The sequence below is a fragment of the Oncorhynchus tshawytscha genome, linkage group LG04 (assembly GCF_018296145.1).
Source record: "Oncorhynchus tshawytscha isolate Ot180627B linkage group LG04, Otsh_v2.0, whole genome shotgun sequence".
Lineage (NCBI taxonomy): Eukaryota > Metazoa > Chordata > Actinopteri > Salmoniformes > Salmonidae > Oncorhynchus > Oncorhynchus tshawytscha.
The window spans coordinates 19,420,108-19,437,678 of record NC_056432.1 but is presented as its reverse complement, the minus strand read 5'-3'; the positions used below and the strand labels follow the sequence as shown (position 1 = coordinate 19,437,678).

The 17,571-nt window shown below is 43.6% G+C and overlaps 1 pseudogene; it reads right to left on the bottom strand.

Annotated features, from left to right (window-relative positions):
* Window positions 1-750: 750 nt before the first annotated feature.
* Window positions 751-2,238, bottom strand: LOC112249454 (annotated as a pseudogene).
* Between the last annotated feature and the right edge of the window lie 15,333 nt (window positions 2,239-17,571).

Below are 17,571 nucleotides of genomic sequence, written 5' to 3'. Positions count from 1 at the left end.
ATTTCTCAATTTTCAGCTCAATGAGTACTATTTCACAACCCAAATATTTTCTAAATCTTTGAGATATGGAGTGAGCGTTAAATGCGCACCGGCCATTGAGAGGGCATCGGCCTATAGGTCTCATTGGTAGTAGTCTACAACTGCAAAGTTTTTAGGACATTACATTTACTGTTGGATTAATACTTAGCTACTAGCAGTGGGTATTAGTTCATGTGTTTGATTTTCCACTTCCACAGGTGTTGAGCCCCAAATGAATTAGCCTATGATATTAGTTAGTGTACATAAAGATGTATACTATATATACATAAGTATGAGGACACCCCTTTAAATGAGTGGGTTCAGCTATTTCAGCCACACCCGTTGCTGACAGGTGTATAAAATCGAGCACATAGCCATACAATCTCCATAAACAAACATTGGCAGTAGAATGGCCTTACTATAGAGCCCAGTGACTTTCAACGTGGCACCGTCATAGGATGCCACCTTTCCAACAAGTCAGTTCGTCAAATTTCTGTCCTGCTAGAGCTTCCCCGGGATAACTGAAGAGTGTGCAAAGCTGTCATCAAGGCAAAAGATGGCTACGTTGAAGAATCTCAAATATTAAATATATTTGGATTTGTTTAACACTTTATTAGTTACTACATGTTTCAAAATGTGTTATTTCATAGTTTATGTCTTCACTATTATTCTACAATGTAGAAAATGGTACATGAAGAAAATCCTAATGATTAGGTGTGTCCAAACTTTTGACTGGTACTGTATATATATTTATTTCCTGTTTACTTTATTCCTATTTTCTGATTGTATCATATTTTCTGTGCAAAACAGTATTATGACATGAGGTAGAATTAAGAAGGATGGTATCAGGGTTGTGAGAGCCAGTCATTGTGCTAAAACCCCGCGATCTACTCTTACACATGCCTTGCTTGGCAGCTATCCCTCTCTGAGCCCGGGTCTGTAATGATGTACCTACTATTCACTCACTCTGACTAAACCAATTTAACAGGGCCCCTTTGAAATGGGGTGCGGGCGTTTGGGTGTACTGGTGGCTGCGATATGGCGGTTGGCGCAGGCCTGCTGAAATATGGTGAAGAGCTCCCCGGTGCTGGGGACCTCCTTTGTCTCTGCTCCCTGGGCAAACACAAGCCCCTTTCTGTTCCTCTTAATCTCCGCCCGCCTACTCAGGACCTTGGTCCACTCACAAAGAGGTCCTGGAGCCAGTCATTATACAGCTCCTAGATGTAGGGAGAGAGTAGCACGAAGAGGAGAGGAGAAAGGAGATATGGGGGGGGCGGGAGAAAAAGGAGGGAAGAGGGGGGGAAGGAGAGAGGAGAGGAGAGAATTTGATGTCTTTTTATGTTTACGATAAGGTGTATTTGCTTCTTGTTGCCGATGTACAATAGGCAAATAGTTTCTCCTCGCTCAGTGAGACTTCTCAGCCCTCACCTTAAAGTCAAACTTGGTGGCATTCTCCTGGAGGTTGTCAAATATGGTGCTGAATGCTCTCAGCATGCATGATGCCTGGGCTTCTCTGGTCTCTGTCACCCACCATGGTGAATGTCTTTCCGTAGCCTGTCTGAATGTACGCAATGATACACACGTTGTAGCCATCGATGGCTGACTGGATCAGGCTGGAAACATGACTGGTTCAAACAGGTATGCTTAATGTCCTCGAGCTACTGTGGGCCAGCGAAAACAATGGCAACAATCAAGAGCAGGGGGTTGGGTTTAGTTAAACAACAACGTACAAGAAGAACAAAATTCTCAATTGAAAAAATACCTTTGAGTACATTTCCAGTTCCACCACCTCAACTGAACCCATTCAACCACTGATTAAGTTCAAGCAATCAGTGTTCAGAGCTGTATTTTGTGACAGACTTGCTGAATCTGCGATGGGGGTAAAGAGGTTAGGAATGGGCTTTGGCAGAGGCTTTCCTCCTTTCTTGTTTCCTTTAGTTCACTTTTAACCAATAAAATGTTAAGATTGGCAGCATCACATGTTGGTGTTTTGGAACACATCTTCCTGGGAGCTCTCACCGCTGAATACCCGGTGGAACTGGAACTCTCTTGGCCCCCTTGGCGTTTCCACGGTAACAGAGTAATCGTCCAGATGCTCCACGGCAATGGCCCCTCCCTGAGCTGGCTTGGCCTGGCTCATTGGTCGTATCCGACAGAACACCAACATGTCATCTGCACCACGACAAAGCAACCGGTCAAGCGACCCCACACTGGTCAAAGGTCAAGCGACCCCACACTGTACAGTACTGAAGTTGCGCTTAAGCTCAGCTGAAATAGTCTTTGGGCACTTAGAAGACCTGCGTTCAAACCTAGTCGGTCCCAATGATAACTACATTTCATGTCCTCCACCATGTTGTAGTATTTCTTCCTCATTGTCCACTCTGAAGTGTAGTTCTCCACGACTTTCCTATTCTCCTCTCTCACCTGTTTTAGCTCTAGGAAGAGTCTTGGTGGTTCCAAACTTCTTGCATTTAAGAATGATTGAGGCCATGGTGTTCTTGAAGACCTTTTAAAGCTGCACAATCCTGTCTCAGATCTCTACGGACAATTCCTTCGACTTCATGGTTTTTGCTCTGACATGCACTGTTAACTGTGGGACCTTAAATATACAGGTGTGTGCCTTTCCAAATCATGTCCAATCAATTGAAATTACCAGAGGTGGATGTATAAACATCTCAAAGGATGATCAATGGAAACAGGATGCACCTGAGCTCAATTTCAAGTCTCATAGCAAAGGGTCTGAATACTTAGGTAAATAGGGTATCTGTTTTTTATAAAAACCTGTTTTGGTTTTGTCATTGTCGGCTATTGTGTGTAGATTGGGGGGGGGGGGAATAAGGCTGTATGCAAATAAGATTTCTGTTTTATTTTTAATACATTTGCTAAAATGTATAAAAACCTGTTTTTGCTTTGTCATTATTTGGTATTGTGTGTAGATTGATGAAGAAAAATGTATATTTAATCCATTTCATAATAAGGTTGTAACATAATGTGTATTTAATCCATTTTACAATAAGGTTGTAACATAACAAAATGTGTGTTTAATCCATTTTACAATAAGGATGTAACATAACAATGTGTAAAAAGGGAAGGGGTCTGAATAAGTCTTTCAATTCAGTAAGTGATTTAATTTAAAATGACAAATGAACTTTTGAAATTAATAGCTTCTCCTTTTCAGAAGTCATTGAAAATAAAAGCAACGTTTTTTATTAAGGAATTGGAATTTCAGTTTACCACCTGAATTGACTGACTTCAATTTGAATTGAGCCCAACCCTGCTGTACTCGATCACACTACAGAAAGATCTGCAGTTTACATATGTTGTTATACAAAGAGACACAGCGACACATAGGTCAACATACGTAATAGTGACCACACACACACACTTACATTACCAGAGAGAGAAGGGCTGGAACCAACTCTGATACAGTCCAAAGCCTTCTGGGAAATCTCACATTCCCTCAGTGTCTCCAGTAGCAAAAACACATTAGATGCATGCTCATCAGATGGGTCCAACCAGTGGTACAGAACATTATTCACTCAATAACAAGAGGCACCATATCCATTTAATTTGGCCCATATCTAAAGGGTACTATGTAATATAAGGGTTAGCTATGGTCTCTTTAGTGCTTCCACACAGGTTTCCATTCAAAAGGTTTTGGTTCGAAACTTACCGCAACCCTTAGCCTAACCGTAGCTTCATGTCCATATCCTGGTTCAACCCTTATCCTACCCTCAACTCTAATCCTAACTGTAGCTTCATGTCCATATCACGGTTCAACACTAACCAATTTGGACTACTTGCCTAAGCACAACCACATTTTTTCTTCCCTTGGGGCAGAGATGCCCTAAGAACAAGATTGAATAAGGAAGATTCCATGGCTGGAAAGGAAGCTACTGTAAGTCAAAGACATTTTCATGGGATGGAAATCAGCATTGTAGTTCGTATACTGACCATTCTGGGTCAGGATTGTCCTCCTCTTTGCAATTGTGGTCATCTGCTGTCATACTATATTAAAATGTTTCCATTCTAGTTATATAACAGACCTCAAGCAGTGCTCCTTCCTTTTTTCTTTCCATAGCTTCAATGATGATAATAAATATCAGTGCTATATCGTCAATGCTGGAGCCCTGGGGCTTTAGTTCTGGATTTCCGAGATTAGATACTTTTTAAAAGACACTGTATAATGGAGACATTTCAAGACTGCCTCATCTTCTCAATGACAGTGCAGAGCAGGCCAGCCCATGGGGGCTAAGCCCCAACCTCAACTGTTACATGTTGCTGACAAAATTCCAAGGGGATAGGACCACAAAACTTCAGGACACCTTCCTGACTTGAATGATGGAATTCATGTTTCACTTTTAAATAATACAAATTCAAATGAACAAATCACATCTGTCGTTTTACAAGATATTAACCTCAGTAACAGTTAAAGATTTAAATTTGGGAGGTACTTCATCTGTTACATTATGTGTCAAGTCTCAAAATCAGACAAACACATGCAAATGGAATATAATTAAGCACGCCTCTCCATTCTTTTGTATGAAATCGTGCAAATTACAAACATATCGCAGTGCGTGTCGGGATAGCACTTCGCTCTGAAGCCTGCAGCATTGCAGGATCTCGGTCAAAGTGTCTGAGGGTCTAATTAGACCCTACAATCAAAATTGTCACTCCCTTAGCTTTGGGACACTTGTACGCTCAAATGTAGGGCCGAGGGGTGAGGAGAAGGGGAAGGGGTGGATTTGGGTTTTAGCCCCTCTCTCCAGTATATACTCTCCTTCAACTTCTCTAGGTGGGCTTGGGCCCCCTCCAGAGGCAGCACTGTGTCACTGCACCCCTATGGACCACAAAGCCTGCTCAGTGCTCAAAGTCCCAACCCCACTACACTGAATACTTATGGTAGAAATAGCCAGTAACCACAGATCAAGGATCAGATTACTCTACCCCCAATCCTTACCATCACAATTAGGGCAACGAAAGCAATTTGGGGGAACTTCTAACAACTCTCCATAAAACTGAATACCTGATTACAATGGAAAACATTTACACTGAGTGTACCAAACATTAAGAACACCTGCTCTTTCCATGAGAACTCTCATCTGGATTCACCTGGTCAGTCTATGATGTCTTATTGATGTCACTTGTTAAATCCACTTCAATCAGTGTAGATGAAGGGGAGGAAGCAGGTTAAAGAAGGATTTTTGAGACGTGGATTGTGTGTGTGCCATTCATACGGTGAATGGGCAAGACAAAAGACGCTTTCAACACCTTGTATAGTCCATGCCCCGATTTAGGCTGTTCTGAGGGTCAAAACTCAATATTAGGATGGTGTTCCTAATGTTTTGTACACTCAGTGAAAATTCTGGATTCTCACGTGTGCTCACTAATATATCTCCTTTGTTATTTCTTGATTTCTTGTTAATTTTGGGGGATTATTTGTGTATTTGTCAGACATTCTACTGCACAGTTGGAGCTAGTAACATAAGCATTCTACTGCACTTGCAATAACACCTACAAATCTGTGTACGTGACTATTTGATTTGATATCATCAGTCAACTGATAATATGCCAGGACAAAGGTTAATGACTCATATACACACAAAAAGTGCACAGCAGCATGACAGCACAGATTACATAGTGATAAAGACTGATAAATCACAAACACCAGGTAATTCTAATCTGATCTGCACGCACACACACACCTCTAGGCAGAAGGAGCCACAGACATGTGAGTAAAGAGGAGAACACAACACTATCTCTATCAATGAACTCACTGTGTTTCTTTTCCCACGTCAACATCAGGCCTGTCCCTGAGTCACACGTCTGACTATTTTAACCCATTCCTTCTCTGTACATTGCATTATGATTACTGCTCTTGAACTCAAAACTCTACTATGTGGCTTGACAGAAATGCTAAACACTTACAGTACATTCAGGAAAGTATTCAGACCCCATTATTTTTTCCGCATTTTGTTATGTTACAGCCTTATTCTAAAATGGATTTAAAAATGTTTTTGGCCCTCATCTACACACAATACCCCATAATGACAAAGCAAAAACAGGCTTTTAGAAAGGTTTGAACATTTATTTTAAAAAATATACAAATTAAATATCACATTTACATGAGAATTCAGACCCTTTACTCAGTACTTTGTTGAAGGACCTTTGACAGCGATTATAGCCTTGAGTCTTCTTCGGTATGATGCTATAAGCTTGGCACATCTGTATTTGGGGAGTATCTCCCATTATTCTCTGCAGATCCTCTCAAGCTCTGTCAGATTGGATGGGGAGCGTCGCTGCACAGCTATTTTCAGGTCTCTCCAGAGAAGTTTGATCGGGTTCAAGTCCGGACTCTGGCTGGGCCACTCAAGAACATTCAGAGACTTGTCCTGAAGCCACTCCTACGTTGTCTTGACTGTGTGCTTAGGGTCGTCGTCCTGTTGGAAGGTGAACCGTCACCCCAGTCTGAGGTCCTGAGCGCTCTAGAGCATGGTTTTCATCATGGATCTCTCTGTACTTTGCTCCGTTCATCTTTCCCTTGATCCTGACTAGTCTCCCAGTCCCTGCTGCTGAAAAACATCCCCACAGTATGATGCTGCCACCACCATGCTTCACCGTAGGGATGGTGCCAGGTTTCCTCCAGACGTGATGCTTGGCATTCAAGCCAAAGAGTTCAATCTTGGTTTCATCAGACCAGAGAATTTAGTTTCTCATGGTCTGAGAGTCCTTTAAGTGCCTTTTGGAAAACTCCAAGCGGGCTGTCATGTACCTTTTACTGAGGAGTCGCTTCCGTCTGACCACTCTACCATAAAGGCCTGATTGGTGGAGTGCTGCAGAGATGGTTGTCCTTCTGGAATGTTCTCCCATCTCCACAGAGGAACTCTGCAGCTCTCTTAGAGTGACCATAGGATTCTTGTCCCCTCCCCTCCCTGACCAAGGCCCTTCTCCCCTGATTGCTCAATTTGGCCGGGTGGCCAGCTCTAGGAAGATTCCTGGTGGTTCCAAACTTCTTCTATTTAAGAACTGTGTTCTCGGGGACCTTCAATGCTGCAGACATTTTTTGGTCCATTCCCCTAGATCTGTGCCTCGACACAATCCTGCCTTGGAGCTCTACGGCCAATTCCTTACACCTCATGGCTTGATTTTTGCTCTGACATGCACTGTCAACTCTGGGACCTTATATCGACAGGTGTGTGCCTTTCCAAATCATGTCCAATCAATTGAATTTGTCACAGGTGGACTCCAATCAAGTTGTAGAAATATCTCAAGGATGATTAATGGAAACAGGATGCACCGGAGCTCAATTTCGAGTCTCATAGCAAAGGTTCTGAATATTATGTATTTTTATTATTTTTTATTTTCTAAAAACCTGTTTTGGCTTTGTCATTGTGGGCTATTGTGTGTAGATTGATGAGGGGAAAAAAATAAGGCTGTAACGTAACAAAATGAATACTTTCCGAATGCACTGTATACTACCATAAAAAATCATAGTAATGTTAGTTTCCCCCAGATCTTCTCTGACATATGAATGTCACTGTATCGGCGTAATGCAGTTCAGCTGACTCGTAGGGGATGTAGATCTGGACCTCCATGACCCCTCTGCTTCCAGCCCGAGGGCAGAGATCCAGAGATGCTTGTCAGCGGTAAAGAATCCACACACAGTCTAACAAAATACACAAAATCTTCCTCATCCTGACTCTTCAGTCAAACCTTTCCTAAGAATTCTAGAAAATGTCAGTTTCATTTCCACCCACTCGCTCCCTAATTCTCTCTACACCAAAATATACCAATCCTCTCCAACACACTCCCTTTGCTACTCCCATAGAAATAGAGGGACTAGAATGGACAATTCCTTTCAAGTCACCGCTCTGTGAAGGGTGAATCTGTGGCCATATTGAGTGTAAAGCCGAAACGTCTGTGTACGCTATCAAATCAAAAGTTTATTTGTCACGTGTGCCGAATACAACAGGTGTAAACCTTACAGTGAAATGCTTACTTACAGGCTCTAACCAATGGTGCGGGAAAAAAAGGTGTGTGTGTGTGTCTGTAGGTAAGTAAAGAAATAAAACAACAGTAAAAAGACATTTGAAAAAAGAGTAGCGAGGCTGCATACAGACACTGGTTAGTCGGGCTGATTGAGGTAGTATATACATGACTGTATAGTTAAAGTGACTGCATATATGATAAACAGAGAGTAGCAGCAGCGTAAAAAGAGGGGTTGGGGGTGGCACACAATGCAAATAGTCCGGGTAGCCATTTGATTACCTGTTCAGGAGTCTTATGGCTTCAGGAGTCTTATGGGGGTTAAAACTGTTGAGAAGCCTTTTTGTCCGAGACTTGGCACTCCGGTACCGCTTGCCATGCGGTAGTAGAGAGAACAGTCTATGATTAGGGTGGCTGGGGTCTTTGACAATCTTTAGGGTCTTCCTCTGACACCACCTGGTGTAGAGGTCCTGGATGGCAGGCAGCTTTGCCCCAGTGATGTACTGGGCCGTACGCACTAATCTCTGAAGTGCCATGCGGTCGGAGGCCGAGCAATTGCCGTACCAGGCAGTGGTACAACTGGTCAGGATGCTCTTGATGATGCAGCTGTAGAACCTTTTGAGGATCTCAGGACCCAAATCTTTTTAGTTTCCTGAGGGGGAAATAGGCTTTGTCGTGCCCTCTTCACGACTGTCTTGGTGTGTGGACACCAAGGAATTTGAAGCTCTCAACCTGCTCCACTACAGCCCCGTCGATGAGAATGGCGACATGCTCGGTGCTCCTTTTCCTGTAGTCCACAATCATCTCCTTAGTCTTGGTTACGTTGAAGGATAGGTTGTTATTCTGGCACCACCCGGCCAGGTCTCTGACCTCCTCCCTATAGGCTGTCTCGTCGTTGTCGGTGATCAGGCCTACCACTGTTGTGTCGTCAGCAAACTTAATGATGGTGTTGGAGTCGTGCCTGGCCATGCAGTCGTGGGTGAACAGGGAGTACAGGAGGGGACTGAGCACGCACCCCTGGGGAGCTCTAGTGTTGAGGATCAGCGTTGCAGATGTGTTGCTACCTACCCTCACCACCTGGGGGCGGCCTGTCAGGAAGTCCAGGATCCAGTTGCAGAGGGAGGTGTTTAGTCCCAGGATCCTTAGCTTGGTGATGAGCTTTGAGGGTACTATGGTGTTGAACGCTGAGCTGTAGTCAATGAACAGCATTCTCACAAAGGTGTTCCTATTGTCCAGGTGGGAAAGGGCAGTGTGGAGTGCAATAGAGATTGCATCATCTGTGGATCTGTTTGGGCGGTACGCAAATTGGAGTGGGTCTAGGGTTTCTGGGATAATGGTGTTGATGTGAGCCATTAACAGTTTTTCAAAGCACTTCATGGCTACGGACGTGAGTGCTACGGGTCTGCTACGGGTCTGTTTTCTACATAGTATAATAATATTTCATAATAGACATCAAAACTATGAAATAACACCTAGGGAATCATGTAGTTACCAAAAAAAAGTGTTAAACAAATCCAAATATGTTTTATATTTGAGATTCCTCAAAGTAGCCACCCTTTGCTTTGATGACAGCTTTGTAAACTCATGGGACTCTCTCAACCAGCTTCAAAACCTTTTCAACCGTCTTGAAGTTCCCACATATGCTGAGAATTTGTTCGCTGCTTTTTCTTCACTCCGCGGTCCAACACAAACCATCTCAATTGGGTTGAGGTTGGGTGATTGTGGAGGCCAGGTAATCTGATGCAGCACCACCACTTTTCTTTCTGGCGAAATAGCCCTTACACAGCCTGGAGGTGTGTTTTGGGTCATTGTCCTGTTGAAAAACAAATGATAGTCCCAAACCTGATGGGATGGTGTATCACTGCAGAATGCTGTGGTAGCCATGCTTGTTAAGCGCACCTTGAATTCTAAATAAATCACTGACAGTGTCACCAGCAAAGCACCCCCACACTATCACACCTCCTCCTCCATGCTTCACAGTGGGAACCACACATGCAGAGATCATCCGCTCACCTACTCTGCATCTCCCAAAGACACAGCAGTTGGAACCAAAAATCTAAGTCTAATGCCAGTCTAATGTCCATTGCTTGTGTTTCTTAGCCCAAGCAAGTCTCTTCCTCTTATTGGTGTCCTTTAGTAGTGGTTCCTTTGCAGCAATTCGACCATGAAGGCCTGATTCCTGCAGTCTCCTCTGAACAGTTGATGTTGAGATGTGTCTGTTACTTGAACATTCATTTGGGCTGCAATCCGAGGTGCAGTTAACTCCAATGAACTTATCCTCTGCAGCAGAGGTAACTCTGGGTCTTCTGTTCCTGCGGCCGTCCTCATGAAAGCCAGTTTCATCATAGTACTTGATGGTTTTTGTGACTGCTCTTGAAGAAACTTTCAAAGTTCTTGAAATGTTCCGGATTGACTGACCTTCATGTCTTAAAATAATGATGGACTGTCGTTTCTCTTTGCTTATTTGAGCTGTTCTTGCCATAATATGGACTTGGTAGTTTACCAATAGAGCTATCTTCTGTATACCACCCCTACCTTGTCACGACACAACTGATTGGCTCAAACGCATTAAGATGGAAAGAAATTCTACAAATTAACTTTTAACAAGGCACACATGATAAGTGAAATGCATTCCAGGTGACTACCTCATGAAGCTGGTTGAGAGAATTCCAAGAGTGTGCAAAGCTGTCATCAAGGCAAAGGGTGGCTACTTTGAAGAATCTCAAATATAAAATAGATTTTGATTTGTTGATCACTTATTTGGTTACTACATGATTCCATGTGTTATTTCGTAGTTTTTATGTGTTCACTTTTATTCTACAATGTAGAAAATCTGTTTAAAAAAATCTGTTAACTTTACCGCGAGCGAAGCAGCCAATGTATCAAGGTGACAGCTAAAGCCAAACAAACAGTTATATGTCATTGTATCCAAAAATTATCATTGTCATGGATCCCCCCAGCACTGCTGCTCATTCCGTGCACCAGCTCCGGAGGTCTATGTCACCAGCCTTCTAGGCATCACTGAACTGGATTCATTACCACCAACCCGGACTGTCTTGTCTCATTACGCACACCTGGTTCCCATTCCCCCTGATTAGTATGTTATATACAGTATGTACCCTCTGTTCCCCATAGTCCTTGTCGGTTATTGTTACCATGTCCGTTGATCCTGTGAGTACCTGTGCTGTTGTATCAGCTTCCATGCTACGTGTCATTGTGGACTTATTTTAAGGGTCTCGTCCCGTGTATTATTTAGAGGTTTACATCTCGCTCTTTTGTTTGGGTGTAGTAAATAAAAAAAACTAATATGTGTTCTTGCACCTGTCTCCAATCATTAGACAATGTGACAGAATAACCAACCCATCTAATGGAGACAGTGGGAAAGGCCGAGCTGGCAACCATCGTAGGGACAGACGAGCATCACGAGAACTGTCTCTCCAGACTCGGCAGTGCCATGGACAATATACTGGCAACCTTCCTGCGTTTAGAGGGGAATGTGTAGTCCCTCCAGTCTCCAGCACTGGTTCCGGCACCAGCCCCCACATCACAACCTGCCTCTGTCCCATCTGAGCCGGCCCGCGGAATACCTCTGTCCCTCCCGGAATGCTTTGACGGTGCGCCAGCGAGAAGCAAGGGATTCCTTCTGCAATGCGACCTGTACATCGCTCGCTAAGCCGAGGCTGTCTCCGGTAGAGACAGGGTGGCCACCGTCATTTTGGCACTGACCGGACGGTCCTGGACTGGGGCGCCGTGGTCTGTGAAATGGGAGGACCCGAGGTCGAGTCCTACGAGAGCTTCACTCTCCTCTTCAACTAGGTGTTTGATCATCCTGTGGAGGGCCGAGAGGGGGGTGAGCACCTACTCCGACTACTCCAGAGATCTAGGACCACCTCAGAGTTCGCCCTGGAGTTCCGGACCATCGCGGCCTCCACCGGATGGAATGAGTCGACTCTGGTCACCGCGGGAGGAGGTACAGATGGAGTTAGCCTGCTGTGACGACAACCTGTCACTCGACCAGCTCATCAGCATGGATATTTGTTTGGACAATCTCCTGCGGTCCTGGCGAAGACCAATGTGGAATCCGGAGCCCATGACTACACCGGCTGTCTGGGAAATATTGGTTCAATAATATCTCTCAGATACTGGAACCTGTGAATTCAAATAGACTCTATTACAAATTAACAAGCCGAGCTGGTCCATGGAAGAACTCGGCTTGTTACTTTGTTATAAAGTTTATTTGAATTCACAGGCTCCGGCATCTGAGAGATATTATGAACCAATATTTCCACAACATAAATGGCAAGCTTGCCAGGAGTGGCAAAAAGGGACCAGAAATGGTGAAAATCTGTGGTTGTGGACGGTTTTGGACAAACTACACAAACATGTGGCCACTTAAAAGGTAAGCAAAGTTCTTGCTTAAATATTATAGAGTTTTGTGTGGTTCGCTCCAGGACACGGCCTCAGTGGTAGGACACCAAGTGGGTCTCTCCAAATGTAACAAATTTAAGATATTGGGAGATTTTGAATTCAACAAATGCAGGAAAAATAATGAAAAAAAGGCGATAAAAGCTTTGAGGGTTACAACAGTGAAAATATAATAGTAACATTGGTGCGACCACTAGAATTGGGGAGTTGTGTGCCACATCTGTTTTGATCGGCTCAGTTGAGTGGGGTTGTTCACTTGTTTTATTCAGGTGGTTCATCTGACCAGTTTGTTCAGTCTGTTTGAGTTTGTATTGTTTTGTCTGATTCAATTTGCCCAGACTTGTTTGTTTAACCTGTTTGAGGTTACGATCGCAATTCGTTGCGAGCGCAATTCATTCATCTTATTCAATCAGTCCGAGTCAGGTGGGTCATTCAATTCACTCAGCTGCTCATCTGGGGCATTTGTTCGATCTCATTCAATTCATCTGTATGCCCTTTTGACTGCTCTGCTCAATCCATTTTGGGGCAGCAAGTGTCTGTCTGCATGGTCGAAAAATTAAATTAAATTAAAATTAAAGTCCTATGGATAACGCTCTGGTGTGTTGAGGAATTGTATCACGAGGGGACTGCACAGATAGGCAAAAAGACCTGCGGATACCACTTTGTGTCGGAGAAGTTTATCAATAAACGGCTACATAGGCAGGCAAAAATTCTGCGGTTACCATTTTGTTGTGTTGAGGAAGTGAATCAGCAAAGGACTGCTCAGACAGGTAAAACCCTGTATAATACCGCTTTTCTGTGTCGAGGAAGGGTAATCAGAGAAGGGATGAATTTGCAGGTCGCTTAGGGAAAGCGTAAGATGTGTGTAAAAGGGAGTGTGAAAGTCTTCTGTCATTGGTGGAGAAGGGGTCACGCACCTCTCCTGGATCGCTGCTTAAGAGTAAGGTGGGTACAGATAAGAACCCCTCAATTTACCCTTCGGAGATGGTGGCGTAAACCAGAAGAAAGAATAACGTTTAAAACAACTGATTAAACAGTGGTGGGCACAGGAAATAGAAATAATAGAAATGTGCGCAGGGGAATTCCAGTTATGGACTTGCCGTCCGGACATAAATGATTAAAAAATATTTAAAAAGTGATGGCAGAACAGAATGAAAATAGGGAACAAAGAATAGAATGGACACTATAAGAAGCTAAAGGGATAAAAACATATTGTAGGGAAAATGATTAGAATACAAGGATTATTAGAATACAAAAACACAATTTAGCAGTGGAAAAGAAAATTCCTTATTAAGAAACTGGACAGAAAAAAATGGAATCTAGAAGAGGTAAAATAAAATAAAGTGAATGTCTAAACTAGGGCACTGAATTAAGAGCCAAACAAAACAAAGAATACCCCGTTGCAAGATAATGTTCTATCAGGGTCAAGGAAATAAAATAAAAGTTGTTAAAATAGAAGTGGAAGTGTTTATGTGTAACAGTTTTCTTGAGTTGAAGGAGAGGCGGACCAAAATGCAGCGTGGTTACTTGTATACATCTTTCATAAAGCTGAAACCACGAACAGTATACAAACACAATAAACGTGAAAAAACCTAAACAGCCTATCTGGTGCAAACAAACACCGAGACAGGAACAATCACCCACAAAACCCAACACCAAACAGGCTACCTAAATATGGTTCCCAATCAGAGACAATGACTAACACCTGCCTCTGATTGAGAACCATATCAGGCCAAACATAGAAATAGACAAACTAGACATGTAACATAGAATGCCCACTCAGATCACACCCTGACCAAACAAAAGATAGAAACATACAAAGCAAACTATGGTCAGGGTGTGACATTATGCAACGAGAGAATAGGTATCTAAATAAAGAGATGGAAAAAGCAACTGATGCTGGGTGCAGCGCAGAAGTTAGAAAATATAAAGTGACCTGGATAGAGGAAATAGGGTGTGGTCTAGTCACCCAGAGCTAAACGGAACTGTTGGAAGATACTTATTAAAAGCAGAGAGAGTGGTTTTAGGAATTAGACAGTAGGGTTAGACAGTAGGGCGAATTGGATCTACATTAGAGGAACTAGCACAATCAAGGAAATGACATTTTGTGTTAGTACCCATAGACGTTTCAGTAAAGCCTTGGCTGAGATTGGGAGAAGAGCAGGAGTTTGAGAGAGGGAAAGGAATAACCGGACAACAAAGAAAATAAACAGAAGTTGAAATGTCAGTAGCACTGAGATAACTAGTGGATAACAAATAGAAGATTAATGATACTTAAAACACAGACTGTTACTAGATTAAAATTAAGGAAAATATTGGTAACGATAAAACCAAGGCTGGCCGTGGGGAGACCAAGAAAACAAGCGGTCAAAATGAATAAAACGGCAGTAGAAATCCTGAGCAGCAGGTATCCCCTATGCAGGGAAGAATTTACTAAAATATCTCAAATGGGAACAATGCACCAAGAAAATGGGTATGAGATGGCTAGAAGGAGGAACGTTTGATGTCACGGCCTGTGAGGAAATGGAGACGCTGATAAAAAAATATAAGACTAGTGACACAGGGAAGAAGAGAGAGGACAAGAAAGAAAGAGGTACTGAGTATGTTTAAAAAATAAGGAGAAGGGTTGTTGAAAGGTATAAAGACAGCTAGAGGAATGTTGAAGAAAGACAATGAAAAGTCAGACAGGAAGGTGGAATGGTTTTTTAAAAACTCCACCATACACCAGTGAGCAATAGCCCCTGGTGTCGGGAGTGGTGGAAATAAAGGGAGAAATAGAGGTGGAATAGGAGAGGAAGACTCCCTCTGTGCCCTCTAAGGTAAAATAAAAGGACATGGAAAGGACAGGGGAGACTGAGCAAGGTGCAGGAAGGAACCCAGAAAAGTTTAACTGTTATGAAGGATTAAGGCCTTAGCAAAAATGCAGGTAAAAAAAGATGAATATGAATAATCATTGGAAGATGACATAATAGCTGAAATGGAAGCAAAAAGCAAGAGAGTGGACGGAGAAATAAGAAGGCTAGAAAAACTCTTAATTGAAAAAGGGGGAGAGAGAAAGAGAAAAAGAGCGAAAAGAACAGACGTGTAGGGAATGGGATGGGGAGAGCGGAGAAGAGCCAGTTTTATGGAAATGGTCTATGGCAGGGAAAGGGAAAAAAGAGAGCTGTGGAGTAGGAGGAAGATGAAAGAACCTGAAAGATATGGTGCACAATGTCCAATTTTGATAAAAGGTACTCAAGGGCACTATATCCCATGGGGCTCACAGGACCTGGAAGGGTTGGTTGCCCGCCTACCTGATCTCCATGATGGAGCAGGTAAATGGATTAGGACCTTTGAAGAACAAACCATGGGGAAGCTACTGGCTGTGGGGGATCTGAAGGCACTGCTGGCGAGAGTAGTGGGAGTAGCAAAGATGGAGGATGTCCAGTAACCTGAACGAGGCAATAGGGACTACAATAGGGACTACACTGGAAGATGGAATAGACTTTGACTCACACTGCCCTGACTTTTGATGTGTTTTAAGAAGGGAATACACAGCAAAGATTGATCCAAAGTCACTAAAAGGGGAAGCAATGGGGGAGACAGAGAATCCAGCTGCGTATCTACATGGACAGCTGAAACGATGGAGGCTGGAAACAGAACAGGATCCAGAGGAGGACCCACTGATGACAACTCTATTCCGAAACTCAGTAATAGAAGCCATGCCCCAGCCAGTGAGAAGCAGGCTGGAGGACATGGTGGGACTGACTTCAAAATCGCAAAAAGAATTCTGTGACCATGTAATCCATGCAGTGGAAAAATAAAGAAAGGATGAACAAAGACAAGGAACAAGCTAAATACATTCAGAGGAAGCCAACACAGCTCCAGCTGGAAGAACTAACAAACAAAGGAAAAAAGAGTCCAAGCTCCAGTGACAGCCCCGGTGCTTTAGGCAGGAACAAAGGCTGCAGTCTCCCCTGGAGGACTACAACCGCCTCCTGCAGGCCCAAGTACAATCCACACCACCAGCAGTGAATGTGTATGCACAGCAACCCCAACAATGGAATAACAGCAATAGGCAACAAAGACTTCCAAAAATAATCAGAGAGGAGGAAACAGGGGCCCGCAGGGATCACCTGGGATCTGTTGGGATTGCCAACAGCCAGGACACACTAGAGGAAATTGTCCTATTAACCCCTGGCAACAACAGGGAACCAGGAACCAAAATAATTGGAAACAGACCGGAGGAGGCTGGCAACAAAATCAGAAGAAACCACAGGGCCCTGTGAACCCATGGGCGGAGCCTAATCAGGGATACTAGGAGTGCCCAGAGAATCCTACAGGGGAGGTTCAGTTCCCAGTGATAACAACAAGAGCTGATCAAGAACTTATGCTGCAGGTTCAAATAGAGAACAGAGGCACACCCATGATGATAGATACTGGAGCCACTTCAAATTATGCCTCTCTTCTCCCCATGTCTGGTAAATGTGCCAAAACTATAGGTTTCTTGGGACAAACACAGCTAATTCCAATGGCAGCTCCAATCCATTTAACAGCTGATGATAAATCAGTGACCCTTCCTAGTGTCAGAATATACCCCAATTAATTAATTAGAGTGATTAGAATTGGAGTAAAAAGCATATGTAAGACAATTAACTGCTAAACATGAATTTATTTATCTCCAGGAAAAAGAATGAAAACCTGAACAAGAGGTTCCCAGACCCGTGATTCCAGGAGATCGGGTCTACATCCGAGTATTCTGGAAGTGGAACGAGCCAAGGCGAGAGGGTCCCTACAAGGTGGACCTAGCGACACCAACAGCCATCCAGGAGGAAGGAAGCACAACGTAGTACCATCTAAACCACTGCACCAGAGTTCCGGAAGGGATCTGTGAGCAACCATCGAGCCATGAGAAAGCAGAGGATGCTGATACACCAGGCAGGAGCCTGGAGGAAACAAAAGGAGAAGAGAACCAAGGAGCAACTCCCACAAGCCAACAAACACTCTCTCCTGAAGGTCCAGAGAGTCAAGAGATGGGGACGAGTGACATGCACGTTGCTCCTGATGGCATACCTACTCTGGCAGATACCCCAGACGGGGGCACTGACCAATGGGGCAGAGAAACAACAAGAAATAGAGAGGAGGTTGACTTCCATGCCATCG